At 36.9% G+C, this 26,233-nt stretch overlaps 1 protein-coding gene across 5 annotated transcripts in view; it reads right to left on the bottom strand.

The window, feature by feature from the left end:
• Positions 1-26,233, bottom strand: part of ZNF529 (zinc finger protein 529) — an 83,185-nt gene that overhangs the window by 35,330 nt on the left and 21,622 nt on the right. For 3 of the 5 annotated variants that reach the window (XM_032390298.1, XM_032390299.1, XM_032390295.1), the window contains exons 2-3: positions 4,364-5,460; positions 3,202-3,261 (exon numbers count right to left, since the gene is read on the bottom strand). The gene's annotated coding sequence lies outside the window, so the exon portion shown is untranslated. Of the gene's footprint in view, positions 1-3,201; positions 3,262-4,363; positions 6,015-6,415; positions 6,458-26,233 lie in introns of those variants that run through there. The other 2 variants (XM_032390297.1, XM_032390296.1) reach the window with 2 other exon arrangements.

Raw genomic sequence — 26,233 nt, 5'->3', positions numbered from 1 at the left:
GTACAGAGCCTGGTAACTGGGTATTCTGCAACAATCATCAGAAAAAGCCCTTGAGCCAGTTGTAAAGAGGGCCTTACTTACCAAGTGCTCCTGACCACTGACTGACACTGCTGCAAAACTAGAAGGTATTGAGCCTTGGGTACATATCACACAACCAAAGAAGGTTCCACATGACACCTGATCTCATACAGATGCTGGAGATTTATAAATCAAATTAACAAGGAAGAGAAGTAGCTGACATCAAGGTAGACTGCTTTCACCCAAGATTATGGATCAAAACTTCGTACTTCAACTACACATGAAACCCTTTCTCCTTCTATTCCTTTTAGATATTTTCTTGCAAGATTGCTTACAAATGCAATCTTAGTAAAACTGATTCATATACAATACTAATAACTTGGGAGTATTCTTTTTCTTATGTAAATATATTATATAATATTAATGTCAGTCATTTTCCTTTTTTAAGACTACATAGTTTCTCTTACCTGTATGGTATTACATCACATTTATGTAATGTGATTAACTTAGTTTTTAAGCTTTCACATATGTTTCATGTAACCCCATGAAATTAAAGATATTCTGTAAACAAAACCCCCCAAAATAAAAAATGTTAGGCATTATATAGAATGATTTTGAATAGACTTTCAAGAGATTTGTGGTCCCTGTGAGAACTAAAATGGAGTCAATTTGCCTTAGGTTAAGAAGTTTGCTGGTTTTTTTGTTTGTTTTCAATTTATTTTTGAGAGAGAGCATGAACAGGAACTGGGGGGAGAGGCAGAGGGAAAGGGAGAAGCAGACTCCCCGCTGAGCAGGGAGCCCCACGCTCCTTGGGATCATGACCTGAGCCAAAGGCATCATTCCCTTAACCAACTGAGCCACCCAGGCATCCCTAGGTTAAGAAGTTCTACTCTAGCATGTTAGCAAATCTGATTTTCAAAGATTCCTTTTAAATACTCATCAAAATAAATTTTATATCTTCATTGTTCTTGATTTATAGAAAATTTATGGTGAATACTTAGAATCTTCACATAACAACAGTTTTGTTTCTTGAATCTTCACATAACAACAGTTTTGTTTCTTGAGCATTTGTTAAGTGCATGGCTGTTATTAAGTGCTCTAGGGCTGTGCCCAGATTAATGTATACAATCCTTATAAAAACTGTAAGGCATTAATATGATCATTATCTACACTTTACAACAAAAGATTATAAAACGTAAAGATTAATAACTACTGACCTCCTTGAAATGTGGCTAGACTGAACAAGGAACTGAATTTTCAATTTTATTTTAATTTTTAATTCAAATACAAAAGCAATATAAAATGTTTTTCAGTTAAACACAATTTTATTCTTTTCACCATAACCACTGAAAATTTAGCAAACTGAGAAGTGCTATAACAGTAAAATATGTAGCGGGTCTTGAAAACTTAGTATGAAATAGGGGAATTTAAAATATTTCAACTTGGGGCGCCTGGTGGCTCAGTTGGTTAAGCGGCTGCCTTCGGCTCAGGCCATGATCCTGGGGTCCTGGGATCGAGCCCCACGTCCAGCTCCCTGCTCAGCGGAGAGCCTGCTTCTCCCTCTCCTTCTGCCTGCCACTCTGCCTACTTGTGCTCTGTTGAATAAATAAATAAAATCTTTAAAAATAAATAAATAAATAAAAATTTCAACCTATTTATATTATTACATGTTGAAATATCTTAGATACATTGGTTAAAATAAAAAAATTAAATTAAAATAAAATTGTATTATCCAGCTTAATTTTGACTGTTTCTTTTAACTTTTTAAAATGTGTGCAAAAGAAATTTTTAAATTATGCAAGTGGCTAACTCTGGAAAACAGTATGGAGGTTCCTCAAAAAGTTGAAAATAGAGCTACCCTACAACCCAGCAATTGCACTACTGGGTATTTACCCCAAAGATACAAATGTAGTGATCTGAAGGGGCATATGCACCCCAATGTTTATAGCAGCAATGTCCACAATACCCAAACTATGGGAAGAGCCTAGATGTCCATCAACAGATGAATGGATAAAGAAGATGTGGTATATTTATACAATGGAATATTATGCAGCCATCAAAAAAAAAATCTTGCCATTTGCAACGACGTGGATGGAACTAGAGGGTATTATGCTAAGCAAAATAAGTCTATCAGAGAAAGATAAGTATCATGTGATCTCACTGATATGAGGACTTTGAGAAACAAGACAGAGGATCATAGGGGAAGGGAGGAAAAAATGAAACAAGACAAAACCAGAGAGGGAGACAAACCATAAGAGACTATTAATTTCAGGAAACAAACTAAGGGTTGCTGGAGTGGAGGGGGGTGGGAAGGATGGGGTGGTTGGGTGATACACTATGGTGAGCACTGTGAATTGTCTAAGACTGATGAATCACAGACCTGTACCCCTGAAACAAATAATACATTGTATGTTAATAAAAAAAATTAAAAAAAAATAAAGGCCTCATTTTAAGGATAAAATAAATAAAAAATAAAAAAATAAATTACACAAGTGGCTTACATTGTATTTCCATCAGAAGGTGCTGCTTTAGACTCAATTACCATTATGTCATGCTGCCTCTCACAGTCTGTACCACTATATGGTCTCAAAGAGAGTCATACTGCCAAATCTCAAGACTTAGTCACCATTCAAATCTCCTCATGGACTCTTCAGGAAAAACTCCCTGCCCTTGTTCACAAAGACCTCTCTTCACAAAACTCCAACCATATTCCTACTCCTAAAATGTCTTACTGACTGAAATCAATCAAACCGTTTCCTACCTTGCTTTGTTTGAAAATCAAGTCTCTGAATAAAATCAAAGGTATCTGGTGTTTTATTCTACCTAACCACTAGTCTCTTCCTTGACAAAACACATTCTAAAATAAGTCCCTAGTTTATCCTTGAAGAGTTCAACTAGTTCTATTTCTGTACCATCCTTTGGAAAGAAAAGAGCACATGGGGAAACTGAATAATTACCAATAGCAATGTGAATATTAACTGGGAAGAAAAAGGGTATTTGGAAAGGCATTGGAAGAGATGGGGACCCATCCCTATGGTCCTGTTATTAATTGGGAAGGGGCAACCTGAGGACCAGGTAAATGGACAGCTCACAATTAGGTCTTACAATTTAGAACGACAGCAAATATTTAATGTTCTGTAAAGCAAATATACATGACAGAACAAAAAGTAAACATGAACTGACCTTGAATGGGCTTTTAAGTGGCAACTCTCTCCTCCACCTCAGGGGGCTTCTCTTGCAGAACTATAGGACCAAGAAGAAACTCTTGAGACTCTGGACAGGCTAAATAAGAACACACTGTCCACCATCAGACATAACCCATTACCCATCACAAATACATCCAGATGGAAGTAAGAGTAACTAGGATACTGCTGACTTTTACCAGTATCAGAGAAAAAGGTCAGTATCACCTATAACCAGCGCTGGAATCTAAGTAAGTTCACAGCAGTTTCTAGGGGGCACACGTGTGGTTCTGAAACATGTAAATGCCCTCCAGAGTGTATCCAAAAGAGGTTCGCCAAAGAAGAAATCCTTTACCCTGTGACCCTCCCCTCATGTATTCCCAGAAGTCAGTCCTGAAGTCAAGTGCAAGCCTAAATTCTCATCCCATGACTGAGGTGTACTTTCCTGCTTGGAACTTCCATTCTAGGCCTGACATCAATGACTTCCCCTCTGATGTCTATTTCTCTATAGCTAGATCAAACTGGCCCTAGGGTGTAAGAAAAGAGGAGAATTCAGGGAAATGCGTTCCAAGGAACCATGGAACTTAGAGTGGACCCTGGGTGGGCAACACTCACTTCACCAATGTTCCCTCTGTGTTAAGCACCAGGCTGGGTACTGGGGAAAAGATGATATATATACTTATATGTAAAATGTAATATATATATATTATATATATATTTTACACGCTCTTATAAGCTCATTGAAAACAAAAAAACAAAAAAACTTCAAACTCCTACAGGTTTACTGGGGAAAACAAAAACCCACACCCACTTAGTTCAAACTTAACAGTCAGTACAACCGAGCTGTCAGAGGATTACTCGGTCACACTATCAGATACCCACATCACCGTAGACAATGTACTGATAGTCCCACTAGCCCAACAGTATACCAGTCTGGGCACTCCAGGGCCCGTCACACACTCTCACTCACACGCATGCACGCGCGTGCATTAACACCCCACAATAAACTCGTCACAAAGCACCCGAAACCAACGTCGTCCGGGGTTCACGCAAACACTGGGACGAGACCCTTGGCTCCACCTGCCCCACCCCGCGCCCCCGGAGCTTAGGGCCTCCACACCGCGAGCCCCTCCCGCAACCCGACCTGGGTCACCTCAACTCACCAGGTATGCCCCAATAAGCACGACGATACCGGAAGGGGAACCAAAAGTCGAAGTTCATTCGTCGCCCTGGGGCCTGTGGGAAACGTAGTCCAACACTGAAAATGTCCAGGTTTTCGAGCGCAGCGGGGAGGGCAGCGGCCGCAAAGTCCGCGCCACGCCCCGGAGACTCCTGGGAGTTCCAGGGTGCGCGGGTCGCTCCTCCTCTGCGGAGGAGGGTTGCCGCTGGCGGTTCTTCGGCTGCCGAAGAGCCAGGTGATGATTTTTTGGGAGCGAGGGTTCCTGAGTTGAACTAGAGCCCCAGCCAAGGAAGAAATTGGAAACCTGGGCGGGGTAAGAAGGAAAAAGGAAGCGGAAGCCTACCGGAGGCGGGGCGAGGAGGAAGACCGAGGCAGACGGAAGAAGCCTGCGTCGGGGAGGACCGGCTGAGAACCGGAATCCCCAAACCCGGAGCGTTGAGGAGAAAAGAGGCAATCAGGAACCTGGTCGAGGAGGACCAAGGAGGGAATCAGAAATCCGTGCTGAGGGCGGTCGGGCCAAGAAGGGCTGAAGCGGGTACCGCAGGTTGGGCGGAAATGGCTGAGGCGAGAACTGGGAGCCGGTGCCTGTCGAGGTTTCTCTTCACTCAGGCCTGTATGTGCGGGACCCCAGGTCCGTGGTCGTGAACCAGAGGGTGACGAGTTTTGTTGTCAGTTTTGCCCCTTGAGAAAGCCGCAGCACCTAGAACGGCATCTGGCACTGAGCAGACGCTCAGTATGTGTATGCCTGCCCTGGTGCGGGTTTTATACTATCACTGCCAGGAAGTTCTCTGGTGTCCTTTTCCAGTCAGTCTCACGACAGACAGCCATAGTTCTGAGATACGTCGCCGTAATTTAGTTTTGTCAGTTCTGCAATTACATATGTCTCCTTTTGCACATCCTAGTTTTGTAAGCTTTATTAATGTTGTGTAGTTCATTCTTTTTATTTATGGACAGCATTCAATTGTGTGAATATGCCACAATTTGTTTATTCGTTTTTCTCTTGGTGAACATTTGTTGTATTTCCAGGTTTTATATGTTACGAATAAAGCTGACATGTTTCCATTTCTCCTGGGGAAATACCTAAAAGAAAAAAATGCTGGGTAATAGGTCAGTTTATATTTAACTTTCTAAGAAGTTGATAAACCTTGCAGAATGATTAGTTAGTGACTTGTGTTTGAGACTCAATGTGACTATTCAGTAAGTGGTTTCTAAGATTGATTTGGTATTCTTGTATGGAATTACGAGATGGGCTTAGTGGAGTTATGAATGTCATGTAAGGCCCATGGGATTGTGGTTTTGTAAAATGGATGAGATGTAGGAAACTGTGTCTGTACAAACTTATTTATCATGATTTTGTGTATTCCACGATGACTGTGAAATTAGATCACTATGTAAGTGGTATTAATGAATAATTGGGAAGCGCTGTGTCTAGTTAGGTATGTGTCATTTTGATTCTGCTTCCAGAATTATGACTGTTTCTAATCAAGTAAAATAGCAGTATAGAGATATCGAGAGGAAATGAGGATATCAAAGAAATATCTGCAGTCCCATACTCACTGTAGCATTCTTCACAACAGCCAAGACATGGAAGTAATCTAAGTGTCCACTGATGGATGAATGAATGAAGAAAATGTGAATATATATATGCAATGGAATATTATTCAGCCTTTAAAATGAAGTACATCATACCTTTTGTGACAACATGGATGGACCTTGAGGGCATATGCTAAGTGAAAGTCAGAGAAAGACAAATATTGTATGATCTCCCTTACATGTGAAATCTAAAAAACCAAATTAATTGAAATAGAGAGTAGAATGGTAATTGCCAAGGGGTTAGGAGGGTGGAAGAAATGTAGAGATATCAGTCAAAGAATACAAAAGATGAGTAATTTCTAGAGAACCTAATGTACAGTATGGTGACTATAACAATACTGTGTATTATGTACTTGAAAGTTGTTAAGAGATTAGATCTTAAGCATTATCACCACAAAAACAAGAAAGGTAATTATATGAGAGGATGGAGGTGTTAACTAACCTTATGGTGGTAATCATTTCATAATATATACATGTTTAAAATCATCACATTGTAGGGATGCCTGGGTGGCTCAGTCGGTTAAGCGTCTGCCTTCGGCTCTGGTCATGATCCCGGAGTCCCGGGATCAAGTCCCGCATCGGGCTTCTTGTTCGGTGGGGAGCCTGCTTCTCCCTCTGCCTGCTGCTTCCCCTGCTTGTTCTCTCTGACAAATAAATGAAATCTTAAAAAAAAAATCTGTTTGTGACAAACTCTACATTTAAAAAAATAATAAAATCATCACATTGTAAACATTAAACTTAACACATATTTTTTTTAAAAAGAATTGGGAAGAGGTAAAATTACAGATGATAGGATCACATACTAGGAACACCATATTAAATAATCCTAATGTCTTGAACTGAGCAGGAAAATTTTTTAAAAAAGAAAAGAAATGACCAGGATTCAGTAGGTAGCACAAAAGAAAAATACTTTTTATCTCTATGTACTTCTTTTAACAGATTTGACAGGTTTCCCCCCCCTTTTCCTAGATGAAATCATGGTGATTTAATAACTTTTTCAGACACTCTAAATACCCTGAAATACTTCTAATCACAGTCTTATTCTCTGATGAAAATATTTACTGTAAAAATTAATATTTGAAACTTCATTTAAAGGAAAAATTTATTCCATGTGACTGGAGCCTGCAGTGCAGAAAAGTACATAATCAGTTTCTTCTCTATTACTTGAACCTGTATTACTGAATAGTTAATATTTAATACAATGATAATTAATACTTAATAGTAAATGTTTACTACTTAACTAGGCAGATTTAACCAAGTTATTATGGAAACTCTATGGTAAGTACGGTTTAACATTGCTTCTTTTACCTCTCTTTTCTCTCCCCTGTTCACTTTTCTAACAAAGAATCCAAAAGAGTAAAAGGTCCTCTCTTGAAAATCTTAAAGCAATGCCTCAGGTAAGATGATGTTTCTTCTCTCTTTTCTGAAATATTCTTTTTCCCTCTAGCATATATGAGCATTTTCCCATCTTGAAACTTCCTGGAGATATGATTCCCCTTCACAAAACTGGTCATTTCCTTTTATTCTCACCAGATAAACCTGTGCCTTTTCCAAGTTCTTCTAATTTTAAATAATGTTCACTTATTAATTGGGTATTTCACTTAGCATCTCCTTTCTCATGCCCACAAACGTAAATATATTTTCTTGAATTAAATAACTCTATATTCCTTGAATGAACCTGTCCTGTCTAGACAGTGATTTGATGTCTTAAGTAGTGAGTGTTTAGGAGAACCCATAAAAGGGAAAGACTTCATCATGTCCACAGACCTTGGTTACCTAGGTAAAATCAGGTTACATACAATATTAGTATATGGCAAGAAGGGAGATCCCATGTGGCACTGTGTCCTTCCTTTTCCAACTCACCCTTCTGGATCATGTTTCTGCATTGGGTCATATTCCAGGAATGCCTTGCCTTGTTTATGTCCCTCCACTCAGTAACAGACATCAAAGACATGAAAGTAATCTATGGTTGAAAGAGCAGATGGGGGCACTTGGGTGACTCATTTGGTTAAGTGACTGCCTTCAGCTCAGGTCATGATCCTGGAGTCCCAGGATTGAGTCCTGCATCGGGCTCCCTGCTTAGCAGGGAGTCTGCTTCTCCCTCTGACCGCCCCCCCCATGCTCTCTCTGTCAAATAAATAAAATCTATAAATAATAAATAATAAATAAATAAGCAAGCAAGCAAGCAAGCAGATGGGAAAGCCTTTCTATACACAAAGCACTGAAGAGAAAGAACAAGAGGAGCAAGTCCATGGTGACAAGTGCCTAGGAATAGAGTAGGCCTTGAATCTCAGTAAAGGAAGAAAGGGTGTCCTAAGTCTTCCTTTGGACATAAATTTAATACTATCCATTTTTTTCTTTCATACACTCACTGGAGAATTTCTAAAGGATGTACGTTAGGAAGAAGTAAATTAAATCTGGAAAGACAGAATGAGATAAAATTGGTAAATACATTGGGAAGTCTAAGCATATACTAAGTAATAATTTTAAATTTTTTATTAAATTTTAAATTTGTTTCAAATTTTGTTTCAAAATTTTTGAATTTGTTTCAAATTCAAATATTGTTTCAAATTAATTGTTTCAAAATGTAATTTTTAAATTAATGTTTCAAAACAGATTAAAATCACAAGATAACAACAGAAAGAATGTACTTAAAGCATTCTCTCTTTTTTTGAGATTTTATTTATTTGCGAGAGAGAGAGAGCACAGGGAAGAGGGGCAGGGGAGAGGGAGAAAGAGTCCCAAGCAGAGGCCACACTGAGCACAGAACCCAATGCAGGCCCATTCCCAGGACCCCAAGATCATGACCTGAGCCCAAACCAAGAGTTGGACGCTTAACCAACTGCGCCACCCAGGCACCCCAGTACTTAAAACATTCTAAGGTGTTTCGTGAGATGCCAGCTAATTATGAATCAAAGATACAAACAAAATTTAAGGGTATGGGGCGCCTGGGTGGCTCAGTCGTTAAGCGTCTGCCTTTGGCTCAGGTCATGATCCCGGGGTCCTGGGATCGAGCCCCGCATTGGGCTCCCTGCTCCGTGGGAAGCCTGCTTGTGTCCCCTCTCTTGCTGTCTCTCTGTCAAATAAATAAAATCTTTAAAAAAAAATTTAAGGGTAACCTCTAAAAGCGATAGACTGTTTTTTAATCCAGTTGAGGGAAAAGAAGAATAAAGAAAACTTGATAGATCCAGTAAAATTCAAAGTAACAGAAGAAGCAAGTATAAGCTTGAATAAAAAGAAACTAGGGAGATGGGATATGGAGCTAAAAGGAGGCTTGGGCAACAGCTCTTGGAAGATGAAGACTCGGAAGGATAACAGGTCAGTTGTTGAGGCTAAAGTGCAGTGTCATTGCTTTTCTCAGTCTGTGTATTTAGGATAATGAACCCAAATGCTCACTGCAGAAAAGAAAAGGAAAGAGAATTGGTTGAAGATTCAGGCCTATTACTTCCTACTCTCTGCCCTCCCATTACTCCCATTTTAGAGGTTTATGGGGCCTAAAGGATGAGTGTGAAGTTTTTGTATAATTTGATGTAGAAATGGGCTGCCTCCTGACCAGCAGATATTCCCAGATCCAAGCTCATGTGGAGAGAGTCAGTTACAGGTTAATGTTCCTGAGTTCTGGGGTCAAACAGATCTAGATTCCAGTCCCCACCTGAACCATTTTTAGTTGTATATATCCTTTAATATCACTGAGACTCATTCTCTTCAGATAAAAAATGAAGATGTGCTGCTGCTCTGCCTATTCTCTGTAAATGAAGGGTATTTATAAAAAATATAAAGTGCCTGCAGTGTAGTCATTCAGTAAATTAGTGTTTTTCTACCTGTATGTCCCAAAACTAAAAAAATACCTGGAAAATTATATAACATAAGGCACTATGCACACCAAAAGAGTTACTATGAATTCTTGTTGATTAACTACTTTAAATCACATTGATATGCCCTCTTTCCTTTATTCTTCAGCAATGGCAACAGGGGAGGTTGGGTTTTGGTGGGATAGGAGGTATTGACAGCCTGGATCCTGACTGGATCCATTGGTTAATGATACACACAGCCCAGTTCCCAAATGGGTCAGTAACTGTGGATCTGTAAGCAACATCTTACATTTACCCTTTTTGTCTTGTGAGTATGAGTATATATGGTTTCTTGATTTACATGCCACGTTATTTAGGTGGCTCAGACATTCATCATGAGGCAGAAGATGTAACAGTGAGAAATCAGGCAAAGACAGGATTGTGCAAGATGGAACATGAAATCTCTGCCTGACTGTAGAACATTATATGCTCTACATTATATTGTGTCTTTAAAAAATTATCTTCTGCATTTTCCTTTTTTTTTTTTTTTAGATTTTATTTATTTATTTGACACAGAAAGACAGCTAGAGAGGGAACACAAGCAGGGGGAGCGGGAGAGGGAGAAGCAGGCTCCCCGCTGAGCAGGGAGCCCGATGCGGGGCTCGATCCCAGGACCCTGGGATCATGACCTGAGCCGAAGGCAGACACTTAACGACTGAGCCACCCAGGCGCCCCTGCTTTCCATTTTCTTATATTTTGAGCTTTTCGGTCCTGTTTCATCTTACAATGCAAACAAGTAAACATCTTAGCCTAAGGATGCAGACCCACCTAATGAACAATAGTAAAAAAAAAAAAAAGAAATAGTAAAAAAACAATAGTAAAAAAAAGTAAAAAATAGTAAAAAAGATACAATATACAAAAAAAATAGTAAAAAAAAAAATAGTAAAAAAAATCTTAGAAAAATATGAAGGAAATGTCCACCTTCTCCCTGTGGAGCTGCAGAGGATTTTAATACCATTTTTTGTTTTAAAATTTATTTCAAAGAAACCTGATATAATAAGGTGTTGAATTGAGAATAATAAATGAGTATCAGCCTCATTCTCCTTTCCCTTACCTTCTAAATCTGTAAACCTAATTAGTTATTTATTTCACTATTTGCTACCCTTGTAATAATGTTTAAACTGTCATTGGTGTTTTACTGAAAGCCATAAATAATTATAAGATTTTATGTTAAGGGAATCCTGTTTACTTTCTTTATGCATAAAGGTATAATAAAATCCCGTGATTTCCTTTAGCCAACAGGGAAATGCAAAACAAGATAACAATGAAATACTACACACCCACCAGGATAGCTATAATCAAAAATAAAGATAATGAGTACTGCTGGATAGAATATAAAATGGTGAGTTACTGTGGAAAATAATCTAGCAGTTCTTCAAATGGTTAAACATAGATCCACAATTCTACTCCCATGTATATACTCAAGAGAAATGAAAACATATGTTCACACAAAACATGCACATATGTTCATAGCAGCATTATTCACAACAGCTCCTCAGAAAGTGGAAGAATTACCATATGACCCACCAATTCCACTCCTCCATATATATCCAAGAGAATTAAAAGCATATACTCAAAACCTTGTACATGAATGTTCATGGTAGCATTATTCATAATAGCCCCAAACTAGAAACAACCCAAATGTCCATCAACTGATGAAGGGATAAACAAAATGTTGGCATATCCATACAATAAAAAGAAATGAATACTGATACGTGCTATATACAACATGAACCTTCAAAACTTTATGGTAAATAAAAGAAGCTAGTCACAAAGGACCACATGTTGCATAATTCCATCTATATGAGATGTCCAGAAAAGGCAAATATACAGACAAAGAGGATTAATGTTGGCCTAGGGCTGGAGCATATTGAGGGGTACTTAACTAATAAGGTCAGTTGATATTTTTCATACCTATGTATACAGTATATACAAATTTTATATCAAAAAGCCCTAAAATACAGTAAAATAATAGGTTGCCAAGTAGACAAGACCAAACATTTAAAACTGTTTCCCCTTCCCTTGCTCTCTTTTTCCCACCAGCTAAGGTTGACAGATTCTGGAGCTGCAATAGATCGCCTTTCTATATTCCTGGCTTGCCTATTCCTCCCTCTTTAATTTCCAGAAAGAAAGTGATACAATATACAACAGATACTCTCTTATAAAACCCAAATGAATGTTGTTCTTTTCAGCAAGTTTAAACCATGAAACCAAACATCAGTTTCCCAGAATCAAACTTTGTATCCTTTTTACTTTTTAAAGAATCTCTCTTTAATTTATTTTTTTTGGTTTGGTTTGGTTTGGTTTGGCTTTGGTCCATTTACACCCCTTAACTGGTTTGTTCAGGCCCTACTTCATCTCTTTTTGGGAACATCATTCTCCTCTGACATTTTCCTAAGCTGGTGAATGCAGAAATAACAATATATTATCTAAAATGTCTATTATGGGGCACCTGGATGGCTCAATCAGTTAAGCATCTGCCCTTGGCTCAGGATATAATCCCAGGGTTCCGGGACTGAGCCACCTCAGCCCTGAGCTGGGCTCCCTGCTCGGTGGGGAGTCTGCTTCTCCCTCTGCCCCTCCACCTCCCCGCTTGTGCTCTCTCTCTCAGATAAATAAAATCTTTAACAAATAAAATAAAATGTCTATTTGCCAACAGAAAATTTATAGACATGCAAAGAAACTGCAGAGTATGATCCATATATTAGCAAAAAGAATCTGCCTATGAGAGCAACCAGATATCAGATTTAACACACAAAGACTTCAAAGAAACCATTATAAATATATTCAAAGAACTAAAGGGCATCATGATTAAAGAAATAAAGGCATGGTCACAATGCTGTATCAAATGAGGTATTATCAATAAAGACAGAAACTCTTTTAAAGAACCAAATGGAAACCCTAGAAATGAAAATTTCATTAGAAGGGCTCAACAATATATTTGAACTAGCAGAAGAAAGAATTAGCAAACTTGAAGATAGGTCATTAGAGAGTATACATGTTGAAGGACAGAAAAAATAGGAAAAATGAGCTTCAGAGAAATGTGGGGCACCAGTGAAGTGTGTCATCATATGCATAATGGGAATACCAGAATAAGCAGAGGGAGAGAAAAGCATTACAAAACTTTAAAACTTCCCAAATGTATTGCCAATAATCATGAGAGTTTAGCTAAACAATTCCATGGTATTGCTGCTTTGGCATACATTTTGTTTGGCTAAGTGGCTTGCCAAAATCTTAAACTGACACTAACCTCCTCATATAAGCACATGCCCTAAATAGCAGCCTGCAGAGTCACAGCAAGGGGAAGTTCCTGATATGATTTCTCCAAAAGCCTTCTGATCAAGTCTCCCCTGCCTCCCAGCATCTGTGTGCCTTATGTGATCCTTAGATAAGACCCCTGTGGGGCTTACTAAAACACCACTCTTGGTTTGTATTGACCAATCCAGTCCCAGCCCAGGAACCCTAAAGCACTCCATCCATGGACTCTAATAAGGCCTGCGCCCCAGGTGCGACCCCTCTCTGTCTGCACTCTGCCTTGACCTTCCCATCTGGCCTCTCAAGGCATGTGTGTACTTCCTCCAGGAACTGTGAGTAATATACTTCTCTATTTCAATTTCTCTTGTGTTCTGTTGCTGAACCACAACTCACCAGCATCTGTGCTCCAGTTAATGAATGTTAATTTAACAGTCATAAATAATTTATGTGTCCAGGAAGTTCAGCAAATTCAAAGTAGTAGAAACACAAAGAAATCCACAAACATATCAGAGTAAAAATGCTGAAAGCAAAGGCAAGAACATCTTGAAAGCACTAAGAGAAAAGAACTCATCACTTAAAAGGGAGCCCAAACTAGATTAACAGGTGACTTCATATCAGAAACAATGGAGGCCAGAAGGGAGTGGGGAAACAAATTCTAAGTCCTGAAAGAAAAATCTTTTAGCCAAGAATCCTATACCTAGCAAGAGTAGCTTTCAAAAATGAACCCTAGAGGCACCTGGGTGGCTCAGTTGGTTAAGCGTCTGACTCTTGATTTTGGCACAGGTCACAATCTCAGACGTCATGAGATCAGCCTCATGTCTGGCTCTACGCTCAGCAGGGAGTCTGCTTGGGATTCTCTCTCTCCCTCTCACTCTGCCCCTCCCCTCGCTCACACTCTAAATCAATTAAATAAATAAATAAATAAAATCTTTTTAAAAAATGAAGGTTAAAGAAAGACATTCCAAGATAAACAATTGAAGAGAATTTGTAGCCAGCAAATCCACTTTAAGAAACTACTAACTTGCTTCAAGCTGAAAGCAAATGACCCCTAATTGTAATTTTGATCTACATTAAAAACAAAGAGCACCTGTAAAAGTAATTATGTAATTATACAGTACAAATCACATTTTTCTACTTTATTGCCTTAACTTATTTTAGAAGGAATTGTATAAAACAACATGTATATAATGTGTTGGAAAAATAATGCAAAATGTTAATATGTAATATTACTATACAGTTACAGCACAAAGGAACAAAAGAGATGGGAGAAAACAATACTGTAGGGAGATAAGGAAATGACTCTGATGGTTACTCAAAACAGTAGAAACAAATGAGAACCAGAATAATAAGAAAATTAATGTAACAAAATCTGTAAGTATATACTTATTCTTCTATTAGCTTTAAAACATGTACAGTTATAGAAAGTAATAATCATAGCAAAGTATTGTAGAGTTTATAACATAGATGGAGTATGTATAATAATAATAATACCAAAAATGGAGAAAAGGGAATAAATATATAGGAGTAACATTTCTCTGTCTTATTGAATTTAAGTTAGCATAAATCTGAAGCTGTTTCTGATAAGCCCCAGAACAAGATTTAAGGAAATAACTCAAATAACTAAAACAATATAGCAAGTCATTAGAAACATTAAAATATTAGAAAATATTCACAATAAAGAATGTGGTAAATTAGGAATAGAGGAAGAAAAAGGACATGACACACGTAGAAAACCAAATGTACAATGGCAGACATGAATCCAACCATGTCAACACTATCCTAGTGGGCCTCACCAAACTGGGGAGGTTTTTAAAAAGAGACAAGAAGCAGTAGCAGACACACGCCTGCTGTCCTAGAAAAAAGCATACAACCATCTTGTGAACTAGGGTTGGGGCACTGTGGCTAGTATCTGAGGGTGGCCTCTAGGGGATGAAAGTGACCCTCCGCCAAAAGCAAGCAAGAAAATGGGATCTCAGTCACATACCTTCAGGGAACTGAGTTGTGCTAACAACCCAAGTCAGCTTGGAAGAGAATCTCTACCTCCAGATGAAATCACAGCCCCAACCAGCAGATACAGATAGATACAGTCAAATGTATTTATTCCCTGTGACTAGGTAACTCTACTTCTGTGTAAAGAATAGCAATAAGGAAAAAAATAAAGACAATTTTTGGAAACTGAACTGCATCCTTTACTTTTGTGATATGCTAAAGGTGCAGGTTTGCTCAGTGCAAATCAGATAGACAAATCATCCATGACAATGTAACAAACACCACAGACATACATGAAGGAATTGATGGAAATACTGTTATTAAGTTATACTATAGTTTTGTACAGCACCTGGAACTATATATTGGTAATGAAACATAACACAGTAAATATATGTAATGTCATCAAATATATATTTTATTGTAATATCAATAAACCATTTACTATGTATATTCAAATGTTTCCAGATTTATGGCTACCTTATATACATACCTTAGAGAAAATTCTACTTATATAAAAGAGGAGGACAAATATCTTATAATAGTGACAAAAATTTTGTAATAGTGAAAAAAGTTTCAACAAATTAAATCTTGAAGAATGCAAAAAATATATTCATGTATATAAGTAAGTTAGAAGGATTTCCATTCTCACACTTATTACATTAACAGGGGTATTTTCTAGCATGAATTTAAGATGAATTGAAAGTAACATGAGTAATATGAAATAGCTTATGATTTATTACTGTGATGAAAAGAAAGTAATTTTCAAATTTACAGAATTTTTCTCTAATAAGGATATCCTAAAATTCAACAAGAAGAGGAATGAATGAAAGTTATTAATGTTAGTTCAATACATTAAAAATTCTCTGATTTTGAGAATGTTGTTATAAAAGCCTTAATACAGTTCTTATATTTATATGTTTTCTCGACATATAAGTTCTGATTGTCATTAATGTGTGAATAAAATCTTACCATTACTCAAATTTCTATCTATTTCATAGAGTGTCTCGTGTCTCATCAGGAAACCTTTTCTGATATACTCAAAAGCATCTTCCACAAGTGAAGGCCTTCCCACATTCCATAAATTCATGGGACTTAACACCAATATGAATTCTCTAAATTCTCTAAAGCTCTTCCTACATTACTTACATTCATGTGGTTTCTCAGCAGTGAATTCTTTAATGACCTTTAAAGTTTCTACTAAACCCAAAAGCCCTGCATTTTACTTGCATTAATAGTTTTTCTAACTAGCTGGAAATACCCTTTTGTGGTTTTAAAGTAATCTTGCTAATAAATGCTCTGTAGAAATGAAATGCCTGACTATTAGAGGGTGATGCTCTTCCAGCATATTTTTTAGTCTGTTTTTTTAAACTGAGATATAATTCATGTAACTACAGAATTTACCCCTTTAAGTGTACAATTCAGTAGTTCTTAGTATATTCACAAGGTTGTGCAATCATTACCACTAATTCCAGAACATTTTCACCATCCCAAAAAGAAATACTATAACCGTTAACAGTCACTCCCCATTCTTCCCTCTTCCCAGCCCCTTATAACCACTAATCTATTTTCTGTCTCTGTGGTTTTACTTACTCTGAATACTTCATATAAATGAAATCATACAGTATATGGCCTTTTCTGCCTGGCTTCTTTCACTTAGGATGATATTTTCAAGGTTCATCCATGTCGTAGAATGAATCAGTACTTTATTTCTTTTTTTAATGGCTGGATAATATTCCATTGTACAGATACACATTTTATTTATCCATTCATCACCTGATGGACATTTGGGTTAATGTGCATATTTTTGATTGGGTCAATTTAGACTATGATTGACAAAACAAGCAGTCTAAGCTTTTTCTGCTGCCAAAGAAAAACCACTGGCTTTTTTTTTTTTTAATCCTGAATTCATAAATTCTAATTACCTAGGCTTGCCCTTTTTTTTTTTTTTTTTTAAGATTCTATACATTTATTTGTCAGAGAGAAAGAGAGCACAAGCAGGGGGAGCAGTAGGCAGAGGGAGAAGCAGGCTCCCGCTGAGCAGGGAGCCTGATCTGGGGCTCGATCCCAGGACCCTGGGATCATGACCTGAGCCGAAGGCAGACGCTTAACCGACTGAGCCACCCAGGTGCCCCTCACAACTGATTTCTTTATGTTTTGAATTCTGCAACTTTACTGAATGCATTTGTTGGTTCTAACAGTTTTTTTGTGGATTCTTTAGGATTTTCTATATATAAGATCATGTATTCTGAAAACAGACCCAATTTAATTCCTTTCCGGATGCCAATATATATTGACCTAATTGCTCTGGCTAAGACTTCTAGTACTATGTTGAATAGAAGTGGTGAGAGTGGGTGTTCTTCTCTTGTTCCTTTTCTTAGAGGAAAAGCTTTCAGCTTCTCAACATTGAGTATGACATTAGCTGTCGGCTTGTCACATTTGGCCTTATGTTACATATGACTATAACTGTAGTTTTTCCAGGACATTCTCCGTTGCTGGCTTTGATGAAGCAAGTGGCCAAATTGGAGAGGTCCATGTATACTGAGGGTGGCTTCTGGGCAAGTGCCAGCAAAAAAACAGGAGGCCCTCAGTCCAACAGCCTGCAAAAAGCTGAATGTTGCCAACAAGCATGTGTGCTGAGAAGTGAATCCTTCCCCCATTAATGATGAGACCCAGCCCTGAACCATACCTTGATTACAGAGTTGTGAAAGACCCTGAAGCAGAAGACCTAGCGAACTGTCCCTAGACTCCTGACCCTCAGAAATAGCTCTAGTGTGCTTATTCCATCTTACCCAGGACCAGCAACTCCACATTTTCCACCACAATGTTTCTATTATTTGAACATTGGCTAATTAAATTCTTTTTTTTTTTTTTTTTTTTAAAGATTTTATTTATTTATTTGAGACAGAGAGAATGAGAGAGAGAGATCACATGAGAGGGGGGAGGGTCAGAGGGAGAAGCAGGCTCCCTGCCGAGCAGGGAGCCCGATGCGGGACTCGATCCAGGGACTCCAGGATCATGACCTGAGCCGAAGGCAGTCGCTTAACCAACTGAGCCACCCAGGCGCCCGCTAATTAAATTCTTTAAACTGATTTCTGTGGACATTTGATTTAATATTGTAATCTTTGAAATAATTCTTGCTTTCTGACACAAGATGTGCCACACTTATACTTTATACCTCCCCTTCATATGAGCAGACACTTGAATTGAAACAACTGCATTTTTCTGTATCCTTTTTCAGCATCATATTATTCTTTGTTTAAGATGTTTATTATGTTTATTACAAACATTTTATTTTTAATTTTTACTCTTGTGAGTTATAATGCTGGTTTGTTATAACTATTTCAGGTGGTTCTGTAGCCTATTAATATGATCAACCAATTAACATGTACTTCTGCCTGGCACAAAATGTTCAGGGCTCATCTTGTGCTTTCCCTGCCACAGATTCAGACATTTTCCCAAGGAGTTCATAAAATGGGCATTGGTATTTAGTGACTAGAGTATGAGCAATAAGGGTTGCTTATGGCTTTTTTGGCTTAATTTTAAGTCTTTTATCTCTTTCTTGAAATTGACCTCTTTCAACTTTTTATGTTTTCTGGGGTTTAGATAATTTACTAGAATTCGCCTACATTTTCAAATAATTGGCACAGGAGTTGTTTATCATTTAAATGGAAATATATGCTGTGATGGTTATTTCTCCTCTAATTTTATTATACTTTTAAATGTTTTCCAACTCATTACATTCTACCTCTATGTTTTTTGTTTTTTGTTTTTTTAAAAGATTTTATTTATTTATTTGAGAGAGAGAGAATGAGAGAGAGAGCACATGAGAGCGGGGAGGGTCAGAGGGAGGAGCAGACTCCCTGCAGAGCAGGGAGCCCGACGTGGGACTCGATCCCGGGACTCCAGGATCATGACCTGAGCCGAAGGCAGTCGCTTAACCAACTGAGCCACCCAGGCGCCCCGTTTCTACCTCTATGTTTATTAATTCCTTCCATTACTTTTCTTTGTTTTACTTGTTTATCCCTAACTTGTTGAAGGGGATGCTTAATTTATCTTTATTATTTTATTTTTATTAATATAAGCATTTAAGTTTATAATTTATCTTCTGACCACTATACTTGTATGCTCTAGGTACTAGTCAAAAATTATTTAATGTTTCTAACATTATGGTTTTCTAGAGGTTATTTATTTATTTATTAGTTTTTATTTAATTCCAGTTAGTGAACATACAGTGTTATATTGGTTTCAGTTATACAATATAGTGATTCAACAATTCCATACATTACTCAGTGCTCATCACTTAATACTTGTGGGTATTAAGTGACCCAGCTGGTCCAGCCAGTCCACGATGTTTTCATGGTTTATGGCCCCACAGTGGGGTATTCCAAATCTTCAACAGTTCCAGCATCTGAACGCTGTTTACTGAACAGAGCAATTTTATCCAATTTCCATTTGGCACAAGCTTGTGTGCTAAGGCTGAAACAGCTTAAGGTCAGGTTTCAGCTTAAGAGTCAGGCCTAGGCACGGGGCGCCTGGGTGGCTCAGTCGTTAAGCGTCTGCCTTTGGCTCAGGTCATGATCCCAGGGTCCTGGAATCGAGCCCCGCATCGGGATCCCTGCTCGGCGGGAAGCCTGCTTCTCCCTCTCCCGCTCCCCCTGCTTGTGTTCCCTCTCTTGCTGTGTCTCTCTCTGTCAAATAAATAAATAAAATCTTAAAAAAAAAAAAAAAGAGTCAGGCCTAGGCGGGAGGCTTGGGGGGCTCAGTTAGTTAAGCATCTGCCTCCGGCTCAGGTCATATCATCAGAGTCCTGGGATTGAGTCCCGCATCAAGGCTCCCTGCTCAGTGGAGTATGCTTCTCCCTCTCCTTCTGCTCCTCCCCCTGCTTGTGCACTCTCTCTCTCTCGCAAATAAATAAATAAAATCTTTAAAAAAAAAAGACTCTCTCCCCCTCTCCCTCTGCCCCCCCCGACCGGTTCTCTCTAAATAAATAAATAAATCTTAAAAAAAAAAAACTATAGAGAGCTAAAGTAATCAAATCGGAATGGTTCTGGAATAAAAACAGACACATAGAAAAATGGAACAGAATAGAGAATCCAGAAACAAACTATATACAAACAGTAAATTAATATTGGACAAGGGAGCAAGAATACTCAATGGGGAATGGAGAGTCACTTCAATAAATGGTGTTGGAAAAACTGGATGTCCACATACAAAATTTTACACAATTCACAAAAATTAACTTGAAATGGGTAAGACTTAAATGTAAGGCCTGAAATTGTTAAGACTCTTAGAAGAAAATGTAGGGAAAAAACTCCTTGACATTGGTTTTGGCAATGATTTTTAAGATATGAGACCAAAAGCACAGGCAACAGCAGCAAAAATAAACAAATGGGACTATATCAAACTGAAAAGCTTATGCCCAGCAAATGAAAATCAATTAAAATGAAAAGGCAACTTATGGGATGGGAGAAAATATTTGCAAACCATATATCTGATAAGAAGTTAATATCCAAAATATATAAGGAACTCATACAACTCAATAGCAAAAAAATCCAAACAACAAAACCCAAATAACCTGATTCTAAAATGGGCAAAGGATCTATAAGCCTTCTTCCAAAAAAGACATACAAATGGCCAACACATTCATGAAAAAGTGCTCAACATCACTAATTATCAGAGAGATGCAAATCAAAACCACATTGAGATATCATTAAATATATCATTTGATGGCTGTCATCAAGAAAACAAGTGTTGGCAAGGGTGTAGAGAAAAGGGAACCCTGTACGTTGCTGGTAGAAATATAAATTGGTACAGCCATTATAGGAGATAGTATAGAAATTCTTGAAAAAAATTTAAAAGAACTAGCATATGATCCACCAATCCCACTTCTGAGTATATATCTGAAGGAAATGAAATCAGTACCTCAAAGAGATATCTGCATTTCTGTGTTCATTGTGGCACTATTTACAATACCCAAGACATGGGAACAATCTAAGTGTCCATCAACAGATGAATGGATAAAATGTTTATCAACATATTATCATATATATTTATGATATTTATCATATATTTATTATACATTTACCAAATATATGTTTATCAAATATATTTATCATATATTTATATAATTTATTAATATATTTGTTAATTTATATTTGTTATATATATCACCATATATATTTTATATATATATATATATATTTAACACAAGGATATTCTGTCATCTGCAACAATGTGATTAAGCCTGAGGCCATTATGTATGCTAAATGAAATAAGCCAGGCAGAAAAACAAATACTATATGGTATTACTTATATATGAGACTAGAAGAAATGAGACCCATAGAAAAAGAGAGTAGAATGATGGTTGCCAGGGTCTTGGGGGAGGTTTGTGTGGAAATGTTGAAATGTTGGTCAAAGAGTACAAACTTTCAGGGGCACCTGGGTGGCTCAATCAGTTAAGCGTCCAACTCTTGGTTTCTGCTCAGGTCATGATCTCAGGGTTGTGGGATCCAGCCCTGCATCAGGCTCTGTCTTCAGTGGGGAGTCTGCTTCTTCCTCTCCCTCTGCCCATCCTTGTGCTCTCTCCCTGCTCGTGCTCTCTCTCTCTCAAATAAATAAAATCTTTTTTTTAAAAAAGGTAACTGTGAGGTGATAGATGTATTATTTTGATTGTAGTAATCATTTCACAATATAGGCTTATATCAAATCATCACATGGCACACCTTAAATATATACAAGTTGTTTGTCAATTACATCTCAATAAAGCTGGGGAGTGGAGATAAAGGATTAAATTAATTAATACAAAGTAATACAAGATTAAAATGTACTGGGAAAAAATCTCATCAAAGTAGAAATAAAAGAGAACTTTCTCAACCTAATAAAGGGGATCTACAAAAAAACTTACAGATATCGTATTAAATGGTAAAGGACTTAAATGCTTCCTGCTAACATCAAGACCAGGCAAAAATATCTGTCTCATCACCCCTATTCAATGTAGTATTGGAAATCTATAGTAATGTGATGAAAAACAAATAAATACAAGGCATATAGATTGGAAAGGAAGAAATAAACTATCCTTATTCATAGAGGACATGATTGTCATTCTACAAAATCCCAAAGCCTTTTATAACTAATAAGTGAGTTAAGCAAGGTTGTAGGACAGAAGGTCACACAAAATCAATCATATTTCTATATACAAACAACAATCAATTGTAAAGTGAAATTAAATAAACAATACTATTTATTATAGCCCACACCCACAGTTGAAAAACTTGGGTATAACACTGACAAAATATGTAGAAAATATGTATGCTAAAAACTATAAATGCTGATAAAATAGAAAGACATACCATGTTCACAGATTGGAAGACAACAAAGATCTTTATGCTCCCCAAATTGACAACTTAGATGGAATGGACTTAATACAATTCCGATCACAATACTTGCCAGCATACAGAGAAGATGATTCTACAGATTAGAGGGAAAGGCAAAAGAAACAGAATATCCAAAATAATTTTGAAAAAGAAGTGGGAGTAAACACACTACACAAATTTAAACCTTACCCTAAAGCTACACCAATCAAGACAATGTGGCATTAGCAAAAGGTAGAAACATATATTAAGGAAACAGAATAGATTCCAGAAATAGGCCAACTGATTTTTGACAAAGTTATGAAAGCAACAGAATTGAGAACAATCTTTTTTAACAAATGGTGTTGAAACATTAACTATCCATTTTTTAAAAACCCACAAGCCTCTTCCTAAACCTCATATATTATAAAACATAAAATTATAAACTTTTTAGAGAAAATCATCCCCTAAAGGAGACTTTAAAAATTTTTCCTAGTTGCCTCCTCCCCAGGAATTTAAAAAAATTGCCATCATACTAAAACTATGGCATTTTATTAACTGGTTTTTATATCAAATATCTTGGTTAACAAAGGAGCAGTTTCTACTAATTCCAAATTAAGCTTTCCAAAGTAGACTTGTTAGAGGAGTGACATCTTATGCTCAACACAAAATACCTTTATTATACTCTTCCACAAATCTTTTCTTTGGGTTAACTTTAAAAAGTACTCAAGTCAAATGCCAAATTACCTCAACGACCCAATTTAGTTACTTTTCTTTTGAAATTATGCAGTAAAGTTGAAAATCAAAAGAGAAAATATATACATTTTGTAGTTTGACTGGAAGTAGAGTTCATTTCATGATGACTCAATAACTTCTAATACATATTTCTGATAGTCTCCATAAATCTTAGCAAGGTAAATCCATTTACTAACTTTTCAAAGGCAAAGCTGTGTTTTGTTTTTTTTTTAATCAAAGTGCAATATTAGCCTTTCTTTGCCAGTTGGCAACTTGAAATTTTTGCAGAAGTGAATATTAATACTCCTTTGCAGCTGTTTATAGCTTTATTTTTCTCTCTCTCTTAATTGCACATTGGTCCTTTAAGAGAACAACTGGATTACTTAAAAACAGAGGTTAAGGGCGCCTGGGTGGCTCAGTTGGTTAAGCGACTGCCTTTGGCTCAGGTCATGATCCTGGAGTCCCAGGATCGAGTCCCGCATTGGGCTCCCTGCTCGGCAGGGAGTCTGCTTCTCCCTTTGATCCTCCCCCCTCTCATGCTCTCTATCTCACATTCTCTCTCTCAATTAAATAAATAAAATCTTTAAAAAAACAAAACAAAACAAAAAAACAGAAGTTAGCTTTTTCATTGCATTCCACAACATGGTACAAATTCAGATACATCATTCTTTTATCCCAGTGACTATATTGTCAGTTACTGAAGAATCACTATTAACACAGCATAATTCCCCCAGCTCTTTAAAGTCTTTCCATAGATGAGTGCCTGGGTGGCTCAGTTGGTTAAACGTCTGCCTTCAGCTCAGGTCATGGTCCTGGGATGGAGTCCCGCATCGCTCCTTATAATATAGCATGGAGTATAATAAAGGTATTTTGTGTTGAGCATAAGATGTCACTCCTCTAACAAGTCTACTTTGGAAAGCTTAATTTGGAATTAGTAGAAACTGCTCCTTTGTTAACCAAGATATTTAATATAAAAGCCAGTTAATAAAATGCTATAGTTTTAGTATGATGGCAATTTTCTAAATTCCTGGGGAGGAGGCAACTAGGAAAAAATTTTTAAAGTCTCCTTTAGGGGATGATTTTCTCTAAAAAGTTTATAACTTTATGTTTTATAATATGTGAGATTTAGGAAGAGGCTTGTGGGTTTTTAAAAAATGGATAATGTTTCAAAACCATTTGTTTAAAAAGATTGTTTTGTTTGTTCTCATTTTGTTGCTTTCATAACTTTGTCAAAAATCAGTTGGCCATATTTATGTTGGCCTATTTCTGGAATCTATTGCTCAGCAGGGAGCCTGCTTCTCCCTCTCCCTCTGCCTGCTGTTCCCCCTGCTTGTGCTCTCGGTCAAATAAATAAATAAAATCTTTAAAAAATAATAATAAAGTTTTTCCATAGCTAAAAAGCAACTGGTCATTGTGTCCTCATGAAATGTTAATACTACAGATATATTGTATATGTTTATATACTGTATGTATATATATGCTTTATACATAAAGAATGATGTTCTTTCACCATCGAGTAACAATTTTGGCCCTTGTAAGGGCAATATTGCCCCATTAAGATTGCATAGATTAGGCAAAGAGTTCTTAGACTTGACACTAAAATCACAATCCATCCAAGAAATACATTGATAAATTAGAGCTCATCAAAATTTTAAAATTTTGCTCTTAAAAAATAATTTGAAGACAATGAAAAGTTATAGATTGGGAGAAAATAGTTGTAAACCACATATCTAACGAAGAACTTGAATCCAGAATACATAAAGGATTTTAAAAACTCAATAGTAAAAAAACCCCAGATTTAAAATAGTCAAAATACTTCAACAGACATTTCACCAAAGATGATAAAAGGACAGCAAATTAGCAGGTACTTAATATAACATCATTAGCCATTAGATAACCACAAATTAAAATTATAAGATACTGTGCCATACTTATTAGAAGGGCTAAAATGAAAAATACTGACAACACCAAAAATACTGACAATACAAAAATACTGAAAATACTCATCAGCTTGCAGAAGAACTGGAGCTCTTATACAGTGCTGGTGAATGTAAAATGGTATAGCCACTTTAGAAAACTATTTGGTAGTTTTTTAGAAAGTTAACCATACACTTAAAATACAGCTCAACAAGACCACTGTTATGTGTTTATTCTAGAGAAATGAAAAGTTATGTTTATAGAAAAACCTGTACATGAATATTTATGAGCTTTACTCATCAGTAAATGGTCAAATTTATAATCGAAAGCTGGAAACTATGCAAATACCCTTTATCAGATGAAACTGGTATATTCATATGATATTACTCAGCAATAAAAAGGAATGAACGACAACCACTTGGATGAATCTCAAAGGCATTACACTGAATGAAAGAAGCCAATCTCAAAAGATTACATACTATATGATTACCTTTATACAGCATTCTTGAAAAGACAAAACTATAATGACAACAAGCAGATTATTTGTTGCCAGTGTTTAGGGTTGTGGGGAGGATGTGACTACAAAGGGATCATGCATGCAAGGGAGCTTTCTGATGTAAACCTTGGGTATATGTGGATTGTGGTGTAGTTACATGAATATATACATGTGTTAAAATTTCTATAACTACAAAAAAAGGCCAATTTTACTGTGTGTTAATTTTAAAAATAATTAACAAAAAAACATGGTAGAATAAAATATATTGCTCTTCAATACAGCAAAGAATTCATAATAAGATTTTTATTTATTATTATTCTTTTTTTATAAGATTTACTTATTTATTTTTGAGAGAGAAAGAGTGCATGAGCCAGAGGGGCAGAGGGAAAGAGAGAATCTCAAGCGGACTCCACGCTGAGCTCACGACCATGAGATCACAACCTGAGCCAAAACCAAGAGTCTGATGCTCAGCCAACTGTGCCACCCAGGTGCCCCCATAGTAAGATTTTTTTTAAAAGATGACCAGAAAATATCATATATCATTTGAGAAAGCTAATTACTTGGAAAACATAAGTAAAAGTCAGTATATCAAACATTCTTTCTCAATTTCCCCGTGGAACTGAGAATATATTTCATTGTCACTAAATGCCTCTAGTTGATGAAACTAA

The sequence above is a fragment of the Phoca vitulina genome, unplaced genomic scaffold (assembly GCF_004348235.1).
Source record: "Phoca vitulina isolate PV1807 unplaced genomic scaffold, GSC_HSeal_1.0 scaffold58, whole genome shotgun sequence".
NCBI classification, from domain to species: Eukaryota; Metazoa; Chordata; class Mammalia; order Carnivora; family Phocidae; genus Phoca; species Phoca vitulina.
Note: the sequence above shows the minus strand (reverse complement) of the source record. Positions and strands in the feature narration are given on the sequence as shown.